Raw genomic sequence first — 25135 nt, forward strand, 5'->3', positions numbered from 1 at the left:
AAGGCCGTCAGTAGTTCCAATGGAATGTTGTCTACTCCGTGGGCCTTGTTTCGACTCAGGTCTTTCAGTGCTCTGTCAAACTCTTCACACAGTATCGTATCTCCCATTTCATCTTCATCTACATCCTCTTCCATTTCCATGATATTGTCCTCAAGTACATCGCCCTTGTATAGACGCTCTATATACTCCTTCCACCTTTCTGCTTTCCCTTCTTTGCTTTCAACTGGGTTTCCCTCTGAACTCTTGATATTCATACAAATGGTTCTCTTATCTCCAAAGGTCTCTTTAATTTTCCTGTAGGCAGTATCTGTCTTACCCCTAGTGAGATAAGCCTCTACATCCTTACATTTGTCCTCTAGCCATCCCTGCTTAACCATTTTGCATTTCCTGTCGATCTCATTTTTGAGATGTTTGTATTCCTTTTTGCCTGCTTCATTTACTGCATTTTTATATTTTCTTCTTTCATCAACTAAATTCAATATTTCTTCTGTTACCCAAGGATTTCTACTAGCCCTCGTCGTTTTACCTACTTGATCCTCTGCTGCCTTCACTACTTCATCCCTCAAAGCTGCCCATTCTTCTTCTACTGTATTTCTTTCCCCCGTTCCTGTCAATTGTTTCCTTATGCTCTCCCTGAAACTCTCTACAACCTCTGGTTCTTCCAGTTTATCCAGGTCCCATCTCCTTAAATTCCCAACTTTTTGCAGTTTCTTCAGTTTTAATCTACAGGTCATAACCAATAGATTGTGGTCAGAGTCCACATCTGCCCCTGGAAATGTCTTACAATTTAAAACCTGGTTCCTAAATCTCTGTCTTACCATTATATAATGTACCTGAAACCTGTCAGTATCTCCAGGCGTCTTCCATGTATACAACCTTCTTTCATGATTCTTAAACCAAGTATTAGCTATGATTAAGTTGTGCTCTGTGCAAAATTCTACCAGGCGGCTTCCTCTTTCATTTCTTACCCCCAATCCATATTCACCTACTACGTTTCTTTCTCTCCCTTTTCCTACTGCTGAATTCCATTCACCCATGACTATTAAATTTTCGTCTCCCTTCACAATCTGAATAATTTCTTTTATTTCATCATACATTTCTTCAATTTCTTTGTCATCTGCAGAGCAAGTTGGCATATAAACTTGTACTACTGTAGTAGGTGTGGGCTTCGTATCTATCTTGGCCACAATAATGCGTTCACTATGCTGTTTGTAGTAAAATGGTTCAAATGGCTCTAAGCACTATGGGACTTAAACTGCTGTGGTCATCAGTCCCCTAGAACTTAGAACTACTTAAACCTAACTAACCTAAGGACATCACACACATCCATGCCCGAGGCAGGATTCGAACCTGCGACCGTAGCGCGTTTGTAGTAGCTTACCCGCATTCTTATTTTCCTATTCATTATTAAACCTACTCCTGCATTACCCCTATTTGACTTTGTGTTTATAACCCTTTAGTCACCTGACCAGAAGTCTTGTTCCTCCTGCCACCGAACTTCACCAATTCCCACTATATCTAAATTTAACCTATCCATTTCCCTTTTTAAATTTTCTAACCTACCTGCCCGATTAGTGGATCTGACATTCCATGCTCCGATCCGTAGAACGCCAGTTTTCTTTCTCCTGATAACGACATCCTCATGAGTAGTCCCCACCCGGAGATCCGAATGGGGGACTATTTTACCTCCGGAATATTTTACCCAAGAGGACGCCATCATCATTTAATCATACAGTAAAGCTGCACTGAGTCATGTATTTGCTATTTATTGCAAAGACAAATTTGGAGGAAAATCAAATTAGATCAGAAAATGGCTCAGAATATGTAAACAGGCAGTTTAAAAAACAGTTGAATGAAATAGGTATCGGTATCAGATTACCATTCTCTAAGTCACTCTCAAAATGGAGTTACAGAACATGCCAATAGAATCATTGCAGAGAAGGCAACAAGCATGATAAGCGATGCTGAGCTACTAAAGTGTTTTTGGGCAGAGGCATCTACCAAAACTGTGAGAAACAAGACACCTTGTGAAACATGGACTGGGAAGAAACCAGGCCTAAGGCACTTAAAAGTGTGAAGCCATGGTTCATTTTCCAAAATCATCAAGAGGTAAATGCGATGCAAAATGACAGAAGTGTATTTTTGTTGGATGCTCTTAGGATTCAAAAGGATACAGGTTTTGTAATCCTTTGAATAAGAACCTAAAACAAAGGAAAACAGTCAAAACAATACAGTAATTCAACCAAATATACGGTGTGGTAAAGCTGAAGACCAGAAGAAAACTGAAACAGAGGGAGATAGGAATGAAGTGCAAACTGATATGCTACTTGAGAGTGAAACTGAGGTAGAACTTTCAATAAAGGAAGACAATTTAAGATGTTCTACGCGTATAATAAAACAAAAAACATACCCAGAGTGTTGCCGAAACCTTCAACAGTGAACCCATCACAGTCCATGAAGCTTTGGCAAGTATTGATGCTCGAAGTTAGGAAGAGGTAATGGAACAAGAATTACAGTCATTTTAGATAATGACACATGTGAATGGGTTGATATACCTGAAAATAAAGTGCCACAAAGAACAGGATGAGAATTCAATATTAAACATACTGAGAATTCAGTACAAAAATTCAGGCCATCTTGGTAGTTAAAGGATACTGTCAGAAAGAAGTAAAAGATTACCATGAGCCTTTCGCACCAATGGTGAAATATTCATTGTTAAGATACCTTCTAGCTCTTGCTGTAAGGGAAGATCTAGTCATTCAGAAGAAATAAGAAACTGACCAACAAAACCTTCAAGATCATAACTGGACGCCATCATATTTAATCCAGCAACAGAAGATGACATCACATTTCAGAGAATAACACCAGTCATGTACAAGACTAGACATGTACACGCACCAAGGATTTTCAGTGGCGACACATGTTAAAAATCCACAGATATAAGATCAAGCCAATGCATGGGCCTAAACAATTACAAATAAGTGTCAAAGTTCAAAATTAAGATCTTATTTGTCTGTAATTCATCAGAATATGCAGTCATTACCAAGGAAAGTATATAATATTGAAGTACTATTAGAAAGTGAATTAAAAAATACATCATTATTATCTGTAACACAACACTGGTTTGATGAGGAAGAACTTCATTTAGTGGATATTTTTGTTGGAAGAATCACAAACATGGTGGTAGCTGCACCTATGTAAGAAAAAATATACATCTGAAGCAACATATTTCCAAATAGAAATATTTGAAGATAAAGATGCTATACGATTTTGATCTTACATACTGTGGCAAGCTGCCTGTCAACACTGATGCTGCCAACATCATTCTTACGTCACGAATGCATGCCTCAGTCAGCGCTTACCACAATGACTGTCAGCAGAAAATCAAAGGAAACTGTAATCATTCATATAAAAATGTCAAAGTGTTATCCAAGTATATCTGACATAAATGTAAAAAGTGTATTTTTGTTTTTTTGAGTCATCAGTCTTCTGATTTGTGTGATACGGCCCACCATGGTCCTCTCATGTTCAACCTCTTCATCTCAGAGTAGCACTTGCAACCTTCATCCTCAATCATTCGCTGGATGTATTCTAATCTTTGTTTGCCTCTACAGTTTTTGCCCTCTACAGCTCCCTCTGGTACCATAGAAGTCATTCGCTGATGTCTTAACAGACGTCCTATCATCCTCACTTCACCTGGTCTTTGTTTTCCACCAATTTCGGTCCTCTCTGATTCTGCTCAGAACATCTTCATTCTTTACCTTTTCAGTCCACCTAATTTTCAACATTCATCTGTAGCACAACATCTCAAAACGTTCGATTCTCTTCTGTTCCGATTTTCCCACAGTCCACTATGTCACTACTGCACATTTCTGTTCTCCAAACATACATTTTCAGAGAGTTCTTCGTCAAATTAAGGCCTATGTTTGATACTAGTAGACTTCTCTTGGGCAGGAATGCCCATTTTGCCAGTGCTAGTCTACTTTTGATGTCATCCTTGCTCCATCCATCATTGATTGTTTTGCTGCCTAGGTAGCAGAATTCCTTAACTTCATCTACTTTGTGACCATCAATCCTGATGTTAATTTTCTCGCTATTCTCATTTCTGCTACTACTCATTACTTCTGTCTTTCTTCGATTTACTTCTAATCCATATTCTGTACTCATTAGACTGCTCATTCCATTCAGATCACATAATTATTAGTCACTTCCACAGATAGTATCACTGATATAGTTTCACTTCGAATTTTAATTTCACTCATGAACCTTTCTTTTATTTTCACCATTAGGGGCGAAAGTCTACATTCTGGTCATACCCCCTTTTCAATCTGAGCACTTCATTCTTGTTCATTCAGTTTTTAGTCCCTCTTGAGTATTTTACACATTGTATATCCCATCTCTCCCTATAGCGTTCCCCTGTTTTTCCCAGAATTTAGAACACCTTCCAACAGTGTACATTATTGAACAGTTTTTCTGGATTGACAAATCCTATGAACGGTCTTGATTTTTCTTTAGTCTTGCTTCCATTATCAACTCCAATGTCACACTACCCTCTCTGGTACTGTTACCTTTCCTGTCGTCATCTAACATGTCCTCAATTTTTTCTCCATTCTTTTGTGTATTATTCTTGCCAACAACTTGGATACATGAGCTGTTAAGGTGATTGTGCGATAATGCTGGAATGTTATCTATCCATTCTGCTATGTTTGATCTTAAGTCCTCCAAAGCTCTCTTAAATTCTGATTCTAATGCTGGAACCCCTATCAGTTCTAAACTGACCACTGTCTTTCTTCGACTATGTCATCAGACAAGTCTTCCCTATCATAGGGGCCTTCAATTTACTCTTTCCACCTATCCGCTCTCTGCTTTGCATTTGGCAGTGGAATTCCTGTTGCATTCTTAATGTTACCACCCTTGCTTTTAATTTCGCTGAAGGTTGTTTTGACTTTCCTATGTCCTGAGTTAGTCCTTCTGTCAGTCATTTCTATACCGTTTTCTTTGCATTTCTCATGCAACAATTTTGTGTTAGCTTCCTTGCACTTCCTGTTTGTTTCATTTCTCAGCAGCTTGTATTTTTGTATTGCTAAGTTTACCTGAACATTTTTTTTACTTCCTTCTTTCTCTGATCAACTGAAGTATTTCTTCTGTTACCCATTATCTCTTAAGAGTTACCTTCTTTGTACCTACATTGTTCCTTCCAACTTCTTTGATCCCCCTTTTTAGAGATGTCCATTCCTATTCAACTGCAGTGCCTACTAAGCTTATTGCTGTATCTATAGCCTTAGAGAAATTCAAGCATATCTCGTCGTTCCTTAGTACTTCCTATCCCACTTCTTTGCTTATTGATTCTTCCTTACTAATCTCTCAAACTTCGGCGTACTCTTCATCACTAGTACTTTGTGATTTGAATCTATATCTGCTCCTGGGTACACCTTACAATCCAGTATCTGATTTTGGAATCTCTGTCTGACCATGATGTAACCTAACTGAAATCCTCCCACATCACCAAGCTTTTTCCAAGTATACCTCCTCCTCTTGTTATTCTTGAACTGAGTATTCGCTAGTACTAGCTGAAACTTGTTACAGAACTCAATTAGTCTTTCTCCTCTCTCATTCCTTGTCCTCAGCCTATATTCTCCTGGAACCGTTCCTTCTACTCCTTCCCTTACTACTGCATTCCAGTCCCCCATGACTATTAGATTTTCATTTCTCTTTACGGACTGTATAACCCTTACAAAATCCTCATACACTTTCTCTATCTCTTCATCTTCAGTTTGACATGTTGGTATTGTTACCTCCCAACAGAAAAATCTCCTTTAAGTTCCCAATAGAAAAATTTCGTTCCAATAATAAAATTTCAAGTTTTAATGTGACCTTCCATTAAAGACTGCCTGCATACCGAGTTTAATAAGTTTTGACGTCAGCAGCGCTGCATCATGGCCCAGTCAAATCATCCTGAATAAACTGAAAAATTCTTACCTCACAATGATGTCGCCAGATAACGCTATCTGTATACCTGCTCCTATAAGAAATTTTTGGCACAGCCCAGTGCAATGCTGGCCACTAGATTTTCATTTGTAGGAAAACAACTGATGTTCTTATGCTTAATCAACATGAGTATGCACAGGAAAAATTCGTAAAATTTTTAAACTCAGATAAATGACTGGCAAAAATTTTCTTCAGAACAAAAGTTATTATTGAAACATTTCTGCAAGGAATTACATGGGACTTTAACATTACAATTGTGGTTAAATCAGTTGTGGCAATTAACATGTGCATGACAACAAAGTGCAATAATTTTTTTTACCCTATACTACATCGCTCAGGCACTGCCATTGTTCTGCATGACTGGCCCAATACAAGTCAACCGCTGCATTGACCTGTCCGAACTCCACAACTCAAGTGCTCTGTGCGAACTACAAAACACGACTGCTCTCTGCGAGCTACTAAACTCGACTTACTGCCAACACTGCTCTGACCTGCGATTCTATTGTAGTACAGATATTCCATATCGCAGGGAGCGCGTGAGCAATCCATCGAAATTACGTCTACTCAAGTGCACTAGCGAACCCCTAATGAACCCCTTATAGTATGTATATCTGAACTTTCGTTATCGATGTTGGTTTGCGGTCGATTCTGATAAGAACAACCCTCTCTCTGAACTGTTCTCAGTAACACACTCTCTGCCCTACCTTCCTATTCATAATTAATACTACTCCTGTTATACCATTTTCTGCTGCTGTTGTTATTACCTTATATTCATGTGACCAGAAATCCTCGTTTTCTTTCCATTTCACTTCACTGACCTCGACTATGTCTAGATTGGGTAATAGAAGTACATCTAGATTGAGTAATATAAACTTTTAATCGAATAACATAACCAGAAACTAGAAGAACATAGAATTATGCTCACTGACTCTGAAGAAAGAAATAATGTATTATGCAGTTTAATGAAAATCAAATAAAAATGTAATGTGAAATAAAAATATAATGTGAAACGTATTTTTTATTGTCCTGCACTTCATCCCAAGTAGTGTAATGTAACCACACATAGAAGTATAGGTATGTAGATATGTGTTGTAAAGAGTAAATACTACTGCAAACGTTTTGAAAAGTAGAGGGGTAAATCCCTAAACAAATGTTGAAATATGTAACGAAGTGAACAACTAGAGAAGGAAATATTTGAGCTTAGCTTCAGCAGTGGATGCTATGAACGACATTGATTCACAATGTTAAAAGAAAAGAAAAAATTCCTTGATGTCTATATTTATGCGCTGCTCCATGACTCTGCTGTCAATACCTTTATTCTTGGCTTGTATGTAACTTCTGTGTCTTTTTCAGTAAATGTGTTTTTTTCGTATCCAGGGTGTAATTATAAAGTTAATAAAATGTTTTCTTGCCTTTAAAATAATATTTTTCATCAGGTTATGGGCCCAGTACACGTGTAAAGGCGAATAACATAGTTTAATTAAAAAAATATTTCTCTGTAAAGAAACATGACTGCTAGCGGCGATTATAAGGTCAGCATTGATAAGCTTGAAGGACCTGACACCTGGGCCAAATGGAAATGGCATATTTCTATGGTGCTGCGTTCATATGGACTAGAAGATATTATTAACGATACACGTGAACGTGTAGAGTTGCCGCAAGATGTGATGAGTGCACAAAAAGAAGCGTATGTGGAATGGCACAAGGACGACGCAAAGGTAGCAAGTCTTATAGCAAGTGCACTAAGTAAATCTATTGCAGAACTCGTCTTAATGTGCAAGAATGCTAAAGAAATCTGGGACAAATTACGGGCCCAATTTGAATGTAGCAGTACTCAGCGTTTGAATATGTTGATTGAAACATTTTTCCGTGTTAAACGTGATGAAACTGAAGATATTTGTGCACATGTGGCCAAACTGCAAAAGTTATTTGTGGACCTGAACGATGAATTAGCAAAACACGAAGAAAATACGCTATCTGAATGAATCTTAAATGGTCGAAAACTGGGAAAAGACTACGAAAATTTTAAGGATCTCTGGAATACGATAACGACAGAAGAGCAAAGATTGAATTTATTGATTGAAAAACTCTATACTATTGAACTGCGTGAACAAGACATTAATGGAAGTGTAACTTTTGTCATTTCTAAAACAAGAAAACGGCAAACAAGTAATCAGCAAGTAAAGATAACGAAGTCACAATTAAAACAGAAGTTTCCATGTAATATATGCAAACAATTAGGTCATTGGGCAGCAGAGTGTCCACAGAACACTTGTGACAGCAATAAAAGAAAAGAGAAGAAGCGAGAAAGTGAACACACTGCATTTACTTCATATGCTATGGGTGTGTGTACCAGTAATCACAGTGACCCAAATAAATGGTATTGCGACAGTGGCGCTACAAATCATATCACTCCCAACACAAAGTATTTTGTTTCGTATAGTGAATTTGATGCTCCTCAAGTAATTTCATTGGGAAAACAAGATGTCAAAATGTGTGCGTATGGTCGAGGAACAGTTTACATTTAAATTCGATGAAACAATAAATGGTACAATGCTAGAATGGACAATGTTTTGTACGTCCCTGATGCAAGTGCTAATCTGTTTTCTGTGAGAGCCATTGCCTGCAGAGGCTATAGTACTAATTTTAGTTATAATAATGTCTGTGTTCGAAAACAAGTCAGTGGCAATATTGTTATGACAGGTTATGTGAAAAATGGACTCTATGTGTTGAACATGCATGTTGTTAGAAATGCAAAAATGAATCGTGTGAACTTGATGACTTCATCCAAAACATGCAAGTGTACCATGAAAGGTTTGGTCATCAAAATAAACAACATGTGAAGAATATTTTAAAAGGAATGAACATTAATGTGGAAGATGCCAAGAGTGAATTTTGTGACTAATGTGCAGTTGGAAAGATGTATAGGCTGCCATTCAAAACACGAACAATACGCTCTACCAGTACTGGTGAATTAATCCACGCAGATGTCAATGAACCAATGAGCACGAAATCTTTTGGAGGTAGGCATTATGTATGTTTCAAACACGATTTAGTAAATTTCGTCGACTTTTCTTTTTAAGACACAAAAGTGAAGTGTGTACTGTGCTTAAGCAGTTTTTAAATGAAGCACGAACTAATGGACATGTTGTCAAACAATTTAGATGTGATTGTGGCAAAGAATTTAACAACAAGAATCTCAGTGAACTGCTTGCAGATTGGGGAATAGAGCTACTGATTCCTCCTCCTTACACTCCTGAACAAAATGGTGTGGCTGAACAGGAAAATAGGACCATTGTTGAAGCTGTACGGTCAATGCTAAATCCGAGTAAATTACCTAAAGGGTTGTGGGCAGAGGCATGTAACACAGAAGTCTACCTAATAAATCGTACTGAAAAATCTTCAATTGAAAATAAAACCCCTTATGAACTATGGTTTAATCGGCCAGTAGGACGACTTGATCATCTCAGAATTTTTGGCACAGGCTGCTATGTTCACATTAACAAACAATTCCGTTCCAGGTTTGATGATAAGGCAGTTTTTGGACGACTTGTTGGATATGTTAATGACAAGGATGGGTTTAGACTTTGGATTCCATCTAAAAGAAAAGTGGTGTTGTGTCACGATGTGAAATTTAAGCCAGAAATTGTTTGTGATTTACATAGTGATCATGTTAAATTTGAAGTCCCTCAGGAAGAATTTAATGATTCGAATTCATCTAAAGATGACCAACGTAAGTCTCCTAGACTGTACACTTCTGGAGGAAGTCAAACTCAAGAAAAAATTAGCACTCTCGATTCTAGGGAAAGTCAAGAGTCGAGTGTATCTGATGAAAATAAAGAATTAACAGAATTTCTAAAAGCAGAATTGCTGAATCTTCTAATGAAGAGAAACAGAATAATAAAAGACAATGAAGAAAACCAACCAGGATGGAAAGTGGTGAATTTTGTATGGCAACAAAACTTGATGCACTTGAATACAAAGATCCAAACTGTTTTTCAGAAATATTGCAGTCAAATGAGAAGGAAGAATGGATGCAAGCTATCAGTGAACAACTTCAATCACTAAAGATAAACAATACCTGGGTGCTGGTTGACTGTCCGAACAATGCCCAAGTATTGCAAAACCGCTGGGTTCTACGGCGAAAGGTCGCAGTCAATGGAGGTACTCGTTTTAAAGCCAAATTGGTTGCAAAAGGCTGTATTCAGAAAGCAGGAATTGATTATAACGACGCCTTTAGTCCTGTGGCATGTTATGACACCATACGAACTCTGTTGGCTGTAGCTGCTTCAAAGAAAATGCTGCTAGAACAATTCGATGTAAAGACAGCTTGAATGGAATACTTCAATATGAAGTATATGTGGAACAACAGAAGGTTTCGAAGATGGTACAGGTCGAGTGTTTTCTTAAAAAAGAGTCTTTATGGGTTGAAGCAAGCACCACGTTGCTGGAACAAATGTTTTGTTGAGTTCATGAAGAAAGCTGGTTTTTCAAACAGTGATGCAGATCCATGCCTATTTTGTCGTAGACAAAATGGAAATAGCCTTTATGTGGCAATCTACGTTGATGATGGCCTGATTGTCAGCAGTAACAAGAAAGTAATTGCTGTTTTTATGGATGTTTTACAACATGAATTCGAAATAACAACTGGCAGTCTTGACAATTTTCTTGGCATAAAGATAAAGCAATATGAAGATGGAGAAATAATGAGAAGTCAAGAGAAATACACAGAACAAATTCTGCAAAGATTTCGAATGGCAGAATGCAATACAATCTCAACTCCTATTGGACGTGAGGACAATAATCAAAACGAAGAAGTTTCGTCATCTGTACCCTACCGTGAAGGAATTGGTTGTCTCATGTACCTTTCAACAGTAACTCGTCCAGACATCACTTTTGCAGTCAATAAAGCTGCTCGAGCAATGGAGAAACCAACCACTGAAGACTGGAATAGAGTAAAGCGCATTTTCCGGTATTTGAAAGGGACCTTAAATTTTGGAATTGTATATAATAAAAAAGAAGAGTTAAAGATTTACGCTGATGTAGATTTCGCTGGTGATAACCGGACAAGGCGCTCAACTACTGGAATTCTTGCAAAGTACTCAGGTGGTGCAGTGTCATGGACAAGTCAGTTGCAGAAAGTAGTGGCCACATCCACAACCGATGCGGAAATAATTGCAGCTGGTGAAGGAGCGAAAGAGTTAGTTTGGTTATGTCGTCTGCTATCAGAATTAGTGGAAATGTTGGGGCAGCCTCCAGTTCTTTACATTGACAATGCTAGCGCATTGAAGTTAGCAAAAAATCCAGAATATCATCAACATTCTAAACATATAGAGGTCCGACATTTCGATGTTCATGAAAGATATCTGAACGGTGAGATTTTCTTGGAACACATTGATGGACACAACCAGTTGGCAGATATTTTGACGAAACCCCTTGAACGAGTTCGTTTTAATTTTCTATGTTCAGAAATTGGCATGCAAGAGACAAAGCAATAATTTCATGATTTTTTTCTTTTGAAGGCAATGTTAAAAGAAAAGAAAAAATTCCTTGCCGTCTATATTTATGTGCTGCTCCATGACTCTGCTGTCAATACCTTTATTCTTGGCTTGTATGTAACTTCTGTGTTTTTTTTCAGTAAATATGTTTTTTTTCATATCCAGGGTGTAATTATAAAGTTAATAAAATGTTTTCTTGCCTTTAAAATAATATTTTTCATCACACAACAATGTAAAATAGTACTCATGATGCACGTCAAAAAGGACTGTTCTTGCAAGTATACAATAGTAAATATCATGTGATTAAAAAATACTGAACATTGTGTAAAATAGAACTACAAATGAACGCATAATATTTATGGAAGGACAATAATGAGGAAACTGCAGAAACTGAAGTCATACAGTTTTAAATAATGATTGCTATTACTTTTCAAAATTTCGGAACATAATTCATTTTGTATTGAATGTTGAATGAAAGGTGTTTTACACATGTACTTTCGTCATTCAAGGGGGCCTTGTGGCGGTTCTGTTCTAGATTTAAGTTATTTTTCGTATTTTTTGTCATGTTTCATTTCCTAAGAGTAATAAATTGTATCTAATAAAGTGGCTAAGTCCCTTCATAACAAAGTACCGGAGCAAATAACTATAAGCTAACCAGAGCCATGACACAGAATATGTCATAATGTGCTTAAATTTATTTTTTTCAAAACTATAAATGTAACAGAATGATGTAAAATCATTCACTTCTCCTCCAGTGATTCCTATTGAGATTACTGTTCTTGTTGTTCATTGTTGATTGATTCATGTAAGTGTATTCAAGATGGAAATTAATTTCATAGAAAAGTATTACTTAGTGTCATGTGCATTATGTAGATATACTGAGTCTTATTCCATTTTCAAGTAATCAGCAAAAGTGGTATTCGGCAATGTGATAACTGAAGTTATCATGGGAGAAATTCTTGGTTGGCTTCACTGACAATTACTGAGTCAAATTTATATCTAAAACGGAATATGGATCTTTTCCAAAATACATTAAATGAGTCCAATAGTTATTCTGCAGGTGAAATAGCGATTTATTTTAAAAGGAGTCCCACAAGCCGAGATTACTCGAACTTTGGCTTTGATTGGACTTGTTAGGCACAAAAGACTACAGCTTTCAGAATAAAGTGTAATAAAATATAATCTGAAAGCGTTTAATAGTGTTCAGACTTGAGAAATATATGTCTCAAAATATCCAGAGATCATAGTTATATGTAAAACAGTAAGTAAATAAATAAACAAGTAAGTAAATAAATTATATACCATCTCTCACTGCATAAAATTCTTAAGAAGTAAAAATAGTATCATATTTTTATTTTACTTACTTATAAAATGTAAATTCTATTAATATTTATCCCTTTGACTTTTGAGAATGTGCCCAAGAAACTCGAAGTATCGGTGACTGACACGGAAAGATAAACTTCTTGTTATGCTAAGTTAATGTATGTGTTACTCTTCTTTCTGTACATGGTATGCATAACATTTTCCACCAACATATCTCAAAGGCATCAATTTCATAGAAAAGTATTACTTAGAGTCACGTGCATTATGTAGATATACTGAGTCTTATTCCATTTTCAAGTAATCAGCTTTCAAGTAATCAGCTTTCATATTCCAGCTCTGCCAGCTGTTCAAGAACTTAGGGGACACCAATGATTCCATCAAGCACATCTTTGTATGTTTGGATATTAACCAATTCTGTGAGATCTTACTGAGTTAAAACTTTGCAGTTTGTTCAAATTATCATTCATCGTTTTATTTCTTTATCACACTTTCCTGTGTCATTGATCAGAAATCCTAGACATACACAATGCTTCACTACCTCTAGATCCTTTATGCAGCCTGTAAGTTTGATTTGATCTAAACATTGTTGATTAATAACCAATATTTTTCTTTTTCATCTTTATCCCTAGACAGAAATATAAACTAATAGTCTTCACTCTGGAGAAAAGATCATTAAGTTCTTGCTCGCTTCCTACAATGAAGATGGTATCATCAGCAAAATATGGGAGCTTGATTTTCCTGCTGCCAATTGAAATAAACTCTCCTAGCTATCCAGAGTGCCCTTGAAGACATACTCTGTATACTTAGATGTTACAGAGGTGAGTGACAATATAAAACTGTGTTGAACGTTGTTTGTCACACAGATAAACTCCAAGTATTCACCATTCCCCTTTATGGACTTAGTAATGACACTAGCTGTTTTTGAACACCAAATTCATTATGCACATGCCACAAGTTGTCCCAAATGACAGAATCAATGGTTTTTTTTTTTATAACACAGGAATCATATGCGGGCTGGTACACAGAATTCACGATATGTTTCTATAATTTGACTCAAATTTATAACTGGCTCTCAAGTAATATCCCCTGTCAGAAAACCTGCTTGTTAGCCAGACATTTGAGATTGCAGGAATTTCTTTAGTCAAATTGCAGGAATTTCTTTAGTCATCGATTCGTTATGTTTAAGAGAGCCTTTCTAGTATGTGATATTAATCTATAATCTGATAACTGACACAGATTCTAACTGATCCTTTTATGTGAAGAGGAATTGTAAGAGATATAGTCCAGTCTTTAGGCCATTCGCTAGTTTTACACGCCATATTATATACTAAACGTAAAGTATGCATGACTTTCTCTCCCATCAAAGTCATACATCCTGAGTAAATATCGACTATACCTAGGCATTGTTGTTTTTCATAAGCTGGATGGCATACTCGATTTTGCTGAATATAATATCAGATTTCATGTCTTATTCCATGCAAATGTTCTCTACCTTGGTGTTATTTCCTTGTAATACGGCGTTTCTCAGTGTTGGTTCTTCCTCTCTATTGCTTCTTCCTTGTCACCAATATGATCGTCTTTTATACCTTCTATCACCTCACTGCATGATTTGAACTCTGGGATAACGCTGTTTACCTTCTTGACGAACTCATGCATTCGATTTTGCTTTTATGCTGCCCCATTTCATTTAAAATATTGCGAAATACTATGTCTTGTCAGTTCGGCAATAGTGCTATATTTTACTGCAAAGTACTTTATGTGCCTCTTCGTCTTGAGCAGTTTGTATGCCACATTCCTTCAGTGTGCTGCTCTTTTCCATTAAAGATAGATTAGTATTCGAAATCCAGGGGTGCTTTACTTGAGGGATCGTACTAACCTGTTCAGGAGGAGTCGAACTGATTATTTCCTTCAGTTTGTCCTGTGTTTGAGGGGTGACTCCCTCCATTACATGTTGGAGTATGAGTGTTGTTCCTTCTCTAAAGACTTTGAGGCTATTTTTGTCTGTAATATGAATGTATGTTCCTTGCCTTCTTGATCAATTTCAGTTTTATCCACATTTTCAGGATACCCCTGTCACAGTTTGTACCATAATATGTCTTGCAACCCAGGACCAAAATACACCATCGTTGCCTCACCAAAATAAAGACAGTTCGGTTTCCAATCCTATCCCAGGAGAGATCCATGTCTAGTGACATCGTAGATGATGTTGGGAAAGGGTATTAAGACACTCAAACAAAATCCCAGTCTCGCCTCCTCTAGTTCATTTCTCAACCCAAGTCATAAAGTGCAACTGCAGGTCTCATATGTCTATTGTCTACAGTCTCAAGTATCTTTGCATTAAAATCGCCCTCACTGACCAATATTTCCTTTCTGAGCTAAGAAAATCTATCGGTTACCATGTCCTATGAAACTGGAGTGGGAGCATAAACCTGCATAATGCTGATATTGTAGGAGAAACATTCATTTTAAAGGACGCTATTCTATCACAAATGAGCTTACAACCAACGAAAGCATTACCAAGGCTCTTAGAGGTCACTTTAGCAACTCCATTTCTACTCATATTCTCACTTCTAGAAAAATATACTGTACTCTTTATATAAATCATAAAGTGACCACATTCTTTCCAGTATTTCTTGATGAGTCCTTGTACTTCTGGCCCTTGAAGGTTCATTTCTCTTTCCATAATAAGAAGCTTTCCATTCTGCAAGAGGCCTCACACATTCCAGGTTGCTATCTTTTTAAAGATTCGCATTCTGAGGCTCCTCCCAAACTTGCCCCACACAGTCATCCAACTGGAGGACTTACTCAGATATTTAATTTAAGATTAAATAAAAGCACGAGGTTTCCTTGCGTAAGTAACAATGGAGGCCTTCTGTTGCCTTCCATTGTTTCAAACAGACTGCCCCTAATATGGGGTCAGGCACCTTTTATAGCCACTACTCTATAGTACAGATGATATGGGTTTGCCTCTCGTGCCACCAATTCCATACTATAGTCTATCACTTCTCTCACAGGTGCCATTTAGTCAGCTCTATTGAGGAAGATGAATACTGTTGATTTTGACTTTATTTAGTACTTACAAGGGGAAGTGGGTCAACTCGTCATCATCCTTTTCGTCCAAATTTATGGAATATGCAGGGCTTGGCCAGAAATGAAAGTGATAGAAGAGAGAGCTCCAGATGGCCAATTGATTAGAAAAAAACAGCATTTATTGGCGCAGGTGGAAAGGACATGAGCCATGAGCTATTTACGTTAGCACGGTTTCCATACAGTGGTTGGCGCAGCAGAAAGAGTACAGAACTGTAATCCGAGGGTCCTGGTGTCGAGTCCCGAAGTGGAAAATTTTTAATTGCTTTATTTTCAATTTTTTCACCACTTACACTGCAAATAAACATCTTCTCTTTGCTCCAATCGTTGCCTGGAAACTGTGGTGACATAAATGACAAATGCCTCGCCTGATCCCCACCAAAAATGTCATTTTTTTCCTAAACATTTTGGCATCTGAAACTCTCACTTCTCATACATACATACATACATTAATCCTTGTTCCATAGATCATGAATATCACATTTCGTAATGATGTGGAACATGTCACTTTAACATAAGTTTTATTTACATATAATAAAATATTAATTATTTTTTTACAGTTACTACTTCATATCTAAGAATTCATCTATTGAGTAGAAGGAGTTGTCATTCTGAAATTCTTTTAATTTGCTTTTAAATGTTGCTTGGCTATCTGTCAGACTTTTAATACCATTTGGCAAATGACCAAAGATTTTTGTGGCAGCACAATTCACCCCTTTCTGTGCCAAAGTGAGATTTAATCCAGAATAGTTAATATCATCCTCTCTTCTAGTCTTGTAGCTATGTACTTTGCTGTTATTTTTGAATTGGGATGGGTTATTAACGTCAAATTTCGTAAGTGAATATATGTATTGAGAAGGTACTGTGATTATCCTGAGTTCCATAATAAATGTCTGTGAAGTGATCTTGGGTGGGCTCCAGCTATTATTCTGATTATATGCTTTTATGCAATGAATACTTTCTCTCTTAATGGCGAATCCCCAAAATATGATGCCATATGAAAGCAGTGAATGAAAATAGGCATTGTAGGCTACTTTACTGACATGTTTATCACAAAAAATTGCAATAACCCTAATAGCATAAGTAGCTGAACTTAACCATTTCAGCAGGTCATCGATGTGTTTCTTCCAATTCAATTTCTCATCAATGCACAAACCCATAATTTTTGAGTATTCTACCTTAGCAACAGACTTCTGTTCATTGTATATATTTATCAATGCTGTTATGCCATTTACTGCATAGAATTGTATAAACTGTGTTTTACTGAGAGTCCATTTGCAGAGAACCAATTAATAATTTTCTGAAAGATATTATTTGCAATTTCCTCAGCTGATTCTTGCTTCTTGGGTGTGAAAACTATACTTGTAGCATCAGCAAAAAGAATTAACTTTGCATCTTTATGAATATAGAGTGGCAAGTCGTTAATATATATTAAGAACAATAAGGGACCCAAGACAGAATGCTGTGTGACACCATTCTTGATACCTCCCCAGATAGAGGACTCAGCTGGTTTTTGTAGACTATCTGTACTGTTAATTTCAACCTTCTGCATTCTTCCAGATAAGTATGAATTAAAACATTTGTGCACACATACCACACATGCCACTATACTTAAGCATATCTAGAAGAATTTCATGATTCACACAATCAAAAGACTTTGAGAGATCACGAAATATCCCAATGGTTGATGTTCAGTTATTCATTGCATTGAATATTTGATCAGTGAAAGCATATATAGCATTTCTGTTGAAAAGCCTTTCTGAAAACCAAATTGACATTTTGTTAGTACATCATTTTTAGAAATATGTGATGCTACTCTTGAATACATTACTTTTTCAAGAATTTTGGATAGAGCTGTCAGAAGTGAGATTGGGCAGTTGTTGTTAGCAAAAGATCTATACCCTTTTTATGCAATGGTTTAACAATAGTATATTTCAGTCTATCTGGAAAAATTCCCTGTTTCAGTGAGCTACTACATATGAGGCTGAGAATCCTACTTATTTGTTGGGAGCAAGCTTTTAGTAATCTGTTGGAAATGCCATCAATTCCATGTGAGCTTTTACATTTGAGTGAATTTATTATTTTCTTAATTTCAGTTGGAGAGGTAGGCTGAATTTCAGTTTTATCAAATTGCGTAGGTACTGCTTCTTCCCCACACTGCCTTGCATTTGATTATTAAACATGTTTTCTATTTCTGACTTCTTGTTAACAAACTTTTCATTGTGTTTGATATAAATACAGTCTTTCTGTGCTCTCGGTTGCCCTGTTTCCCTTTTTCACAATATTCCAAATTGTTTTAATTTTATTATCGTATGTGCTAATCTCAGACATAATGCACATACTTCTGGACTTTTTAATAACTTTTCTTAATACAGTGCAGTAGTTTTTATAATGTTTCATTGTTTCGGGATCAACACTCCTCCTAGCTATAAGATACATTTCCCTTTTCTGTTTACAAGATATTTTTATCCCTTTATGGGTTTTTACAAAGTTTATTACAATTATATTTCACTGTTTTCTTAGGGAAACTGTTTTCAAATATGCTCACAAAGGTATCATGTAATAGGTTAAATTTTAAATTAGCATCATGTTTCCTGTACCCCTTATCCCAGTCTAACTGTTGCAAGCTACACCAAAAATTTTGAAGTGTTAAATCGTTAATGGAATGCACTGTTTTGGAGGTCTGTTTTGCATTACTGTGTGGAGCTATATCATATAGTGTAACTAGCTGTGCATCATGATCAGACAGACTATTCTTAACAGGAAAAGTTTTTATTTGATTAAATTTATCTTGGTCTATGAAAACCCTATCTATCAGTGTGCTGCTTTCCTGTACCACTCGAGTAGGAAAATCAATAATTAATGTCAAATTGAAAGAATTAAGTAATACTTCAAGGTCAAGCTTTCTATCTGACTCTTTCACAAAATCTACGTTAAAATCCTCACAAACAATAATTTGCTTTTCTTTGTTTGACAGGTAACAATTCAAAGAACCCAAGTTTTTTAAAAATAGTTGATAATTTCCCAATGGGGACATATACACAGCTACAGTTTCATTTATGGCCAAGCCCTACATATACCATAAATCTGAAAAAAATCGGCCGTAACGAGTAGATAGAAAATTTATTGCCATATAAGTATTGTCTTCTGTGTTTCTAGTAAATGTCGACATATTAATAATCTTGGACTACATTTTTCTTGTTCTTCCACATTTCAGCAGTTTACCATACAAACTTCATCAAGATCTTCCATTATGAAGGTTGCTTTGGCCATTACTAAACGATATCATTGCTAGTTCCTTAATGTCGATACTAGATTATGAATTTTTTAATCATGGGTGGTATCTCATAATGTCATTTTCATCGTGCTGTACTGTGGCTAGTGAAGTGACGTCGTGCTGACATTCCATCTAATGTGAACACACTCCAGTTTGATGATGATGTCCCCTTCCATTCCATTCCATTGACGTCTAGTGTGAACCAGTCTTTACCTTAGTCAATCTTCTTCATGGCTTTCGCATGTAGTTTGGACTTGCAGGTCATCAACCATCACTGTGCTTAGATGGGGAGAACTTATTTGCCCTCTTCACCATGTTGTGATCAGTTTGTAATTTGCGATTATCTGATGGATACATTGATAATTTCATGTGGTAATTGGCCTCCCCCGTTCGTCTATGATTTTATAAATCAAGTTGTGGGGTAGCTTAGTAAATCCTGAACACTAGTATTTATATATATCACTATTGAATACATTATAGCTGGTCTTCTTTGTATACTGAATCTTGCCAAAGTTACATGACAAATCACTTGCCTTGAAAGAGATATCATATTTACCAATATTTCGAGATATACTCTCCTGGTTCTACACTTCTGTTGTCAACAGAAAGGATAGAATTTATATATTTTGATTGTATTGTATTGTATTTTATTAATCCAGGTAATCATAATATTGTACAATCTCCACATATGATATTGGAAAAGTCTGTATACATTCTACAAGTAATTTTTACAATTATATTGTTACAGTTTTAATTGTTTCATGAAAGTTTGTTCAATATTACATTGTGCTTTCACTTGGTCATACTCGAATGAAACGTGCACCATGATCAGGCCTAAGTGATCAATTATTAAGAATTAGTTTACATTTATTACCTTTTTTTAAAAAAAACCTTTACTGTGTAAAAGTTTTACTCCAAAAGAATTTTTTTAAATTTTATTTGGGTGCTCTTGATTTTGCAATTGAAAACAGTATTTTCCGTGAAGCAAATAAGTGGCAATGCTCGTTTTTTGGCATTAGGCAGCGGTGAAAATATTACAAAAACTTAAATACCGGAGGTGAAAGCATGCATTGAATGCTTGTGCAATTTTCAAGTTCTTGAGGGAGTATAGTTGAATCGATTTTCTTTGACGAAGATAATCCGTGAAATTGCCCATTTGCCGACGTTTTGGGGAAGTTGTGAGATCTTTGGATGTTGATGAAATACACAATTTTATGTAACCTGTGGTGTGCGGGAAGTACTTTTGGTGTTTGTTGTTTGTGTGACGTACTTGACATTTTTATTTTCTCTCCTATCTAGTATGTGCGATGTCCTCTGCATTGCTACGTAAAAGCCTTCGTTTGTTTGAAGACGATTTGACAGATAAAGGTGATTATTGATTAAATTACTGTTCTAATCAATTGATATAGCAAAATTCTACTCTGCATCAGTTTTGTTTTCCTTATTAATTTAAAGAACAAGCTGGCTTATGTTCTGCAGGGAAATTTCCACGTAGCGTCATTAAGCATAACTTTCCTTGTGTGCTTCTCCTTCACCTAGGGATTCGAAGAAAAAAAATCAGGGTCGCGAATACACCCTTTTCAGTATGTATCCGAAAATTTCTGTTTCGTTCCCACCCTTTTACCCTGCAAATCGTGTAGTTTGGGCCAGTTATGGCCTGGTCTGCATACCTGCCTATTCTTATATTAATGCTAAGGTATTCGGAAACGGCACATTCAATATGTTGTCTTCTCATATTATTCAGTTCAGAACTAACCGAAGACTTGTTTACAAACTTGGAAGTCACTAACTCATCAGTATTTGCACTAAACCATTTTCCTATCTGCTCAACACAGTCGGTTGTCAGTCTGCCTCAGTGCGATAGATTGTAGTTTTAATGTATTCTGTGTATGTAAATACAAAACTATTTGTAGGCCTAGTTTATTCACCGAACTGTGTTTTTCCCATTCTTTGACATATTTCTTCCCAAAATCTAGAATTTTATGCATATTAGTATCAGTATTATATTTATCCATATGTCTCACTATGCTACCATTTGATGTTTACAGCTTAGTTAAACTTCCACAAGTGCCCGTAAGATTTGTGCAAAATTCTGAGAAGATTGTTGTTGTAACAGCCAATCTTCCAAAAAGTAACAATCCACGTGATTTAGAATTAACTACTGTGTGCCAAGTTTCGAAAGCAAAGGAATGTTGAAGTTTTTACACTTTGTATCACCACTAACGCACTGTGTGTCAGGGTAGATTTTTCTGGAGAGTAGCCATTCATGAAGCACTATTGATACCTAATGGCACATAATGTAGTATCACAGTATATTCGAAACTGTTATCATTAGACCATAAGGTAACTACAATATCCCACAGAGAAAGACTCCTTAGAATTAATTTATTGTACTTAGGCTAGGCAATATCTAGAAACTTAGCTGCAAGTGTGTGTATCAGCTGCTTTTCAATCGGAAAAGATGAAGTGCATCCATCAGCGCCACAACACCATGAAGAACTTTGCCACGAGACAACCAATGTACCTACAAGTGCAGTAAAAGTGAATCATGAGTAGAATGTCCTCAGCAGAATGGGAAAATAGCCTACTGTTTAAAGCTTATGCTTTCACCAAGTTTACAACACTGACTGCATCATTCAACTCTTCATTGACTTACAGTTGTACTACCTTAGAAGCAAATACTTTCCTGTGTATCATGCAGTGTGTGAATTTTACTGCAGGAGAAACAGCATACACTCTAGTCATGAATCCTGTTTTAGTACCAGTAGTTACTGTCACCTAATCTGTACATACACCAACTCAGTACGCCCCCCCCCCCCCTCCTCTCCCAATTGCTCTATGCCCCCCACATGAGGAAGGCTGATTTAAGGGTGCATGGCCCCCCCCGCCATCCACCCCCACCCCACCTAATTTAATATCAAATTTCCACAATAGCTTTTTTCCTCTCGAGACTTGCAATTATCCAGTCAAGTTTCACTTTCAAATCATGCTGTAGCATCGCGAAACAAAGAATTGTTAGGTAGTTTTCCCACAGTGAAAATAGAAGTCTGCATTGGTATTTTCACCACCAGTCAGGGGGGGGGGAAACAACTTGTGTCCACATCACCAAGGAACCATGCTTATGCCAGGTAGTTCCAGCCACATGCAGGGAACTTTTTCCAGGCTCCTTAGCCTTCTCATCGGTTTATTAGATAAATTCCCAAGCCTTGGGGACTTAGAGGTTTCCAACACCCTTTTTTGGGTGTCTTTATGCCTTCCATGACAAAGTACATGCTGCAGTGGTTTAAACTGTGACCATTTTTGTAATGATTGCTTCTGGAATATCATACTGCTGGCTCAGTTATGTTGTAAAAGGCATGGGTATATTTTTGATAATATGCAGGTTAGGGATGCAACAAGTATCTTTTTCAACTATTGGTGCATCATTCTGAAACTGTTACGCAGAGTCAAATGGAAATGAAATGGATGAGGAAAAAATAAGTAAAACTATTATTTCGATTCACTATAACTCTTAATACATTTATCCCACTGTGAGATAAGATGATCAGTGCCTTTATGGAAAAATGTTTGTGGTTGCCTATGGAACCATAATTGTACCCAGGCGTACATCTCTGTCTGAAGCAAATCGACAGCCGCAAATGTCTTTCTTCAAGGCCTGCCCATATGTTATCGAGGTTGTGTCGACTACACTGCAGTAGTTTCGTTGGGAAGTCCTTTCACATCCTCCATGATGTATTGATCTTTCCCAATGCTATTTCCATATTTTTGGAGCCCTAAAGAGTGACATTCATGGCCGTTGATTTGCACCAGACGGAGAGATGAATGTCTGGGTGCAATGCTGGTTTTGTAGGCAACAACAAACATTTTTCCATGAAAACATCAACTGTTTTGTCTTACAGTGGGGTAAGTGTATTAAGACTTATAGTGATTACTTTTGAAATGATGAACAGTTTACTTTTCTTCCTGTCCTCCTCGTTTTCATTTGACTGCCCCTTATAAAAACATTGACAGCACTGCATCTGTTCTTATACGTGAATAAAACGTGCTAGTCTGATAACAGTGTTGAAACTCCTTGTTCTGGCGATCATCAAATGTGTGTGGTTATGGACAAAGCAAGCAGAACAGTGGCAATACTTTTTGTATCTGTCTATTTTTGTGAATGTATGTTGTGGTGAGATACTGATGTGTAGATCTAGGTGTACCTAGGTTAGTTTGGTAGATGACAGTTTAGTTGTGAGTTGGAAAGCAGTATTGAGCAGTTCAGTTAATTCAAATGAGCTGTGTAGAATTATTTTTTTTATTTTATTAAATTTAAGTGCTCCAAGTATGTACAAACATCAGAAAACTGGATGCCAAGTGTAACCAAATGAGGTATGCATTTGTTAATACACTGGCCACAGAACTGGGAGGATGGAGGTTTATGCTCTGTCCAGCCTCCTGATCGAGGCTTTTTCAAATCACTTCAGGCAAATGCTGTTATGGCTCCTTCAGAAAACCATAGCCAAAATCTTGTCCTGTCCTCTCCTCACCTTACTGTGCAGATTTTGCATGACTGGTTGGGGAAAAAAGAAAAAAAAATTCCACTCAAATTTACACCATCATTTCAGAGGTGATGGCATACTTTGGTGAAATTTTTATGCTGGGTGGCAGACACATCTCTAAAATATGCCATTTTCTGAATGTAACTTTTTGTTAGTCAATCCACAAGATTTATCAAAAAGACCTGTTCAATCTCCAACTGGATCATGCATTAAGGTGTCACTATTTACACAAAAAACTTCCACATTAGCTTTCTCATTTTTGATGAAACAAAGGGATGTGTAGTAGCCATTATGTCCCTTCTCAGAAACCTTACTTTTTCTTGTGTATATTAATGACCATTTATCAATAACATTAGCAGATGACAATGATATAAACACTGTCGTAAATAGGAAATAGAGTATAGATATAGAATGAGTTGCTGATGACTTCTACATGAAAACATTAGGTTATTTAAAATTGAGAAATTTTGTCTTGACAAAATTTATTGATGGATCAAGGAGCCACTTGGGAAAAAATAGTTGATATGAAACTTACAGAATGTGCACAGTTGTCTTGCCAAGAGTTGCTGCTTTACCACAATTACCCATACTTGACCAAAAAAGTTTGTCATCCTTCACATAAGACACACTCCTACTTACAAAGTATCAAAATTTGTGAGCTAGACTTTTTTTGTATCTTGTTTCGCTTGGTTAACAAAGCTGCATCCACAGTTTGAATAAAATATGAGATAGTCAAGTGGGGAACATCTGCAAAACTAGACCGCATAACTCGAAATCACCTACATACCAAAATAAATGGAACGTTCTCCTTATAGTAAGCTTATGTGCAGCTGTTGTTCAAAACAGAGTTTATTTTAACTAATCATATATTTATTCATGGCTCATACACTCTTTTGCTATGCTGTTGTGTTTGCATTTTTTTTTTTACCCTTCACATTTGGGTCATTCCATGTCAGTTGAACCAGGAGCTCCAGCTCAGTCTCAGATTTGACTGAAATTCAGTACACTAATTCTACCATGTGTGGAACACTCGTGTACAAAGTATTAGTTTCCCCTGCCAATTAGTTCCTGAATTATGACTTGTGAAAGAAGGTGGCGTCACCCGGAAATTGCAACCCGCATCTGGCAATCTATCTTCAGACCCAACTTCAGGTCTTAATAACTTTGGAACTATTCCACACAGTCCTGTGAAATTTTTACAACCCAGTAACATCCATTTAGAGAACACACTCCATGAATCAAAACACCTACAACATATTTCTGAGGGAAAATAAAAAATTCCAAAATGTGATTAAAAAAATGTAATATGTTAAAAGGTACGTATTGTAGGTGCCCTCTATGCCAAATATAATTCACTCAAAAAGGGTATAAATTTTGTTGTGGTAAGCTTAATGTGGCCGAAACACAAACAGAACTCATCA

General features: G+C 36.7%; 1 protein-coding gene across 1 annotated transcript in view; it reads left to right on the forward strand.

Moving 5' to 3' along the window:
- Nucleotides 1-20315: 20315 nt before the first annotated feature.
- Nucleotides 20316-25135, forward strand: part of LOC126175584 (DNA/RNA-binding protein KIN17) — a 10752-nt gene continuing 5932 nt past the window's right edge. Inside the window, exon 1 of the mRNA XM_049922444.1 lies at nucleotides 20316-20541. The gene's annotated coding sequence lies outside the window, so the exon portion shown is untranslated. The remainder of the gene's footprint in view (nucleotides 20542-25135) is intronic.

Source organism: Schistocerca cancellata, chromosome 3 (genome assembly GCF_023864275.1).
Source record: "Schistocerca cancellata isolate TAMUIC-IGC-003103 chromosome 3, iqSchCanc2.1, whole genome shotgun sequence".
NCBI lineage: Eukaryota > Metazoa > Arthropoda > Insecta > Orthoptera > Acrididae > Schistocerca > Schistocerca cancellata.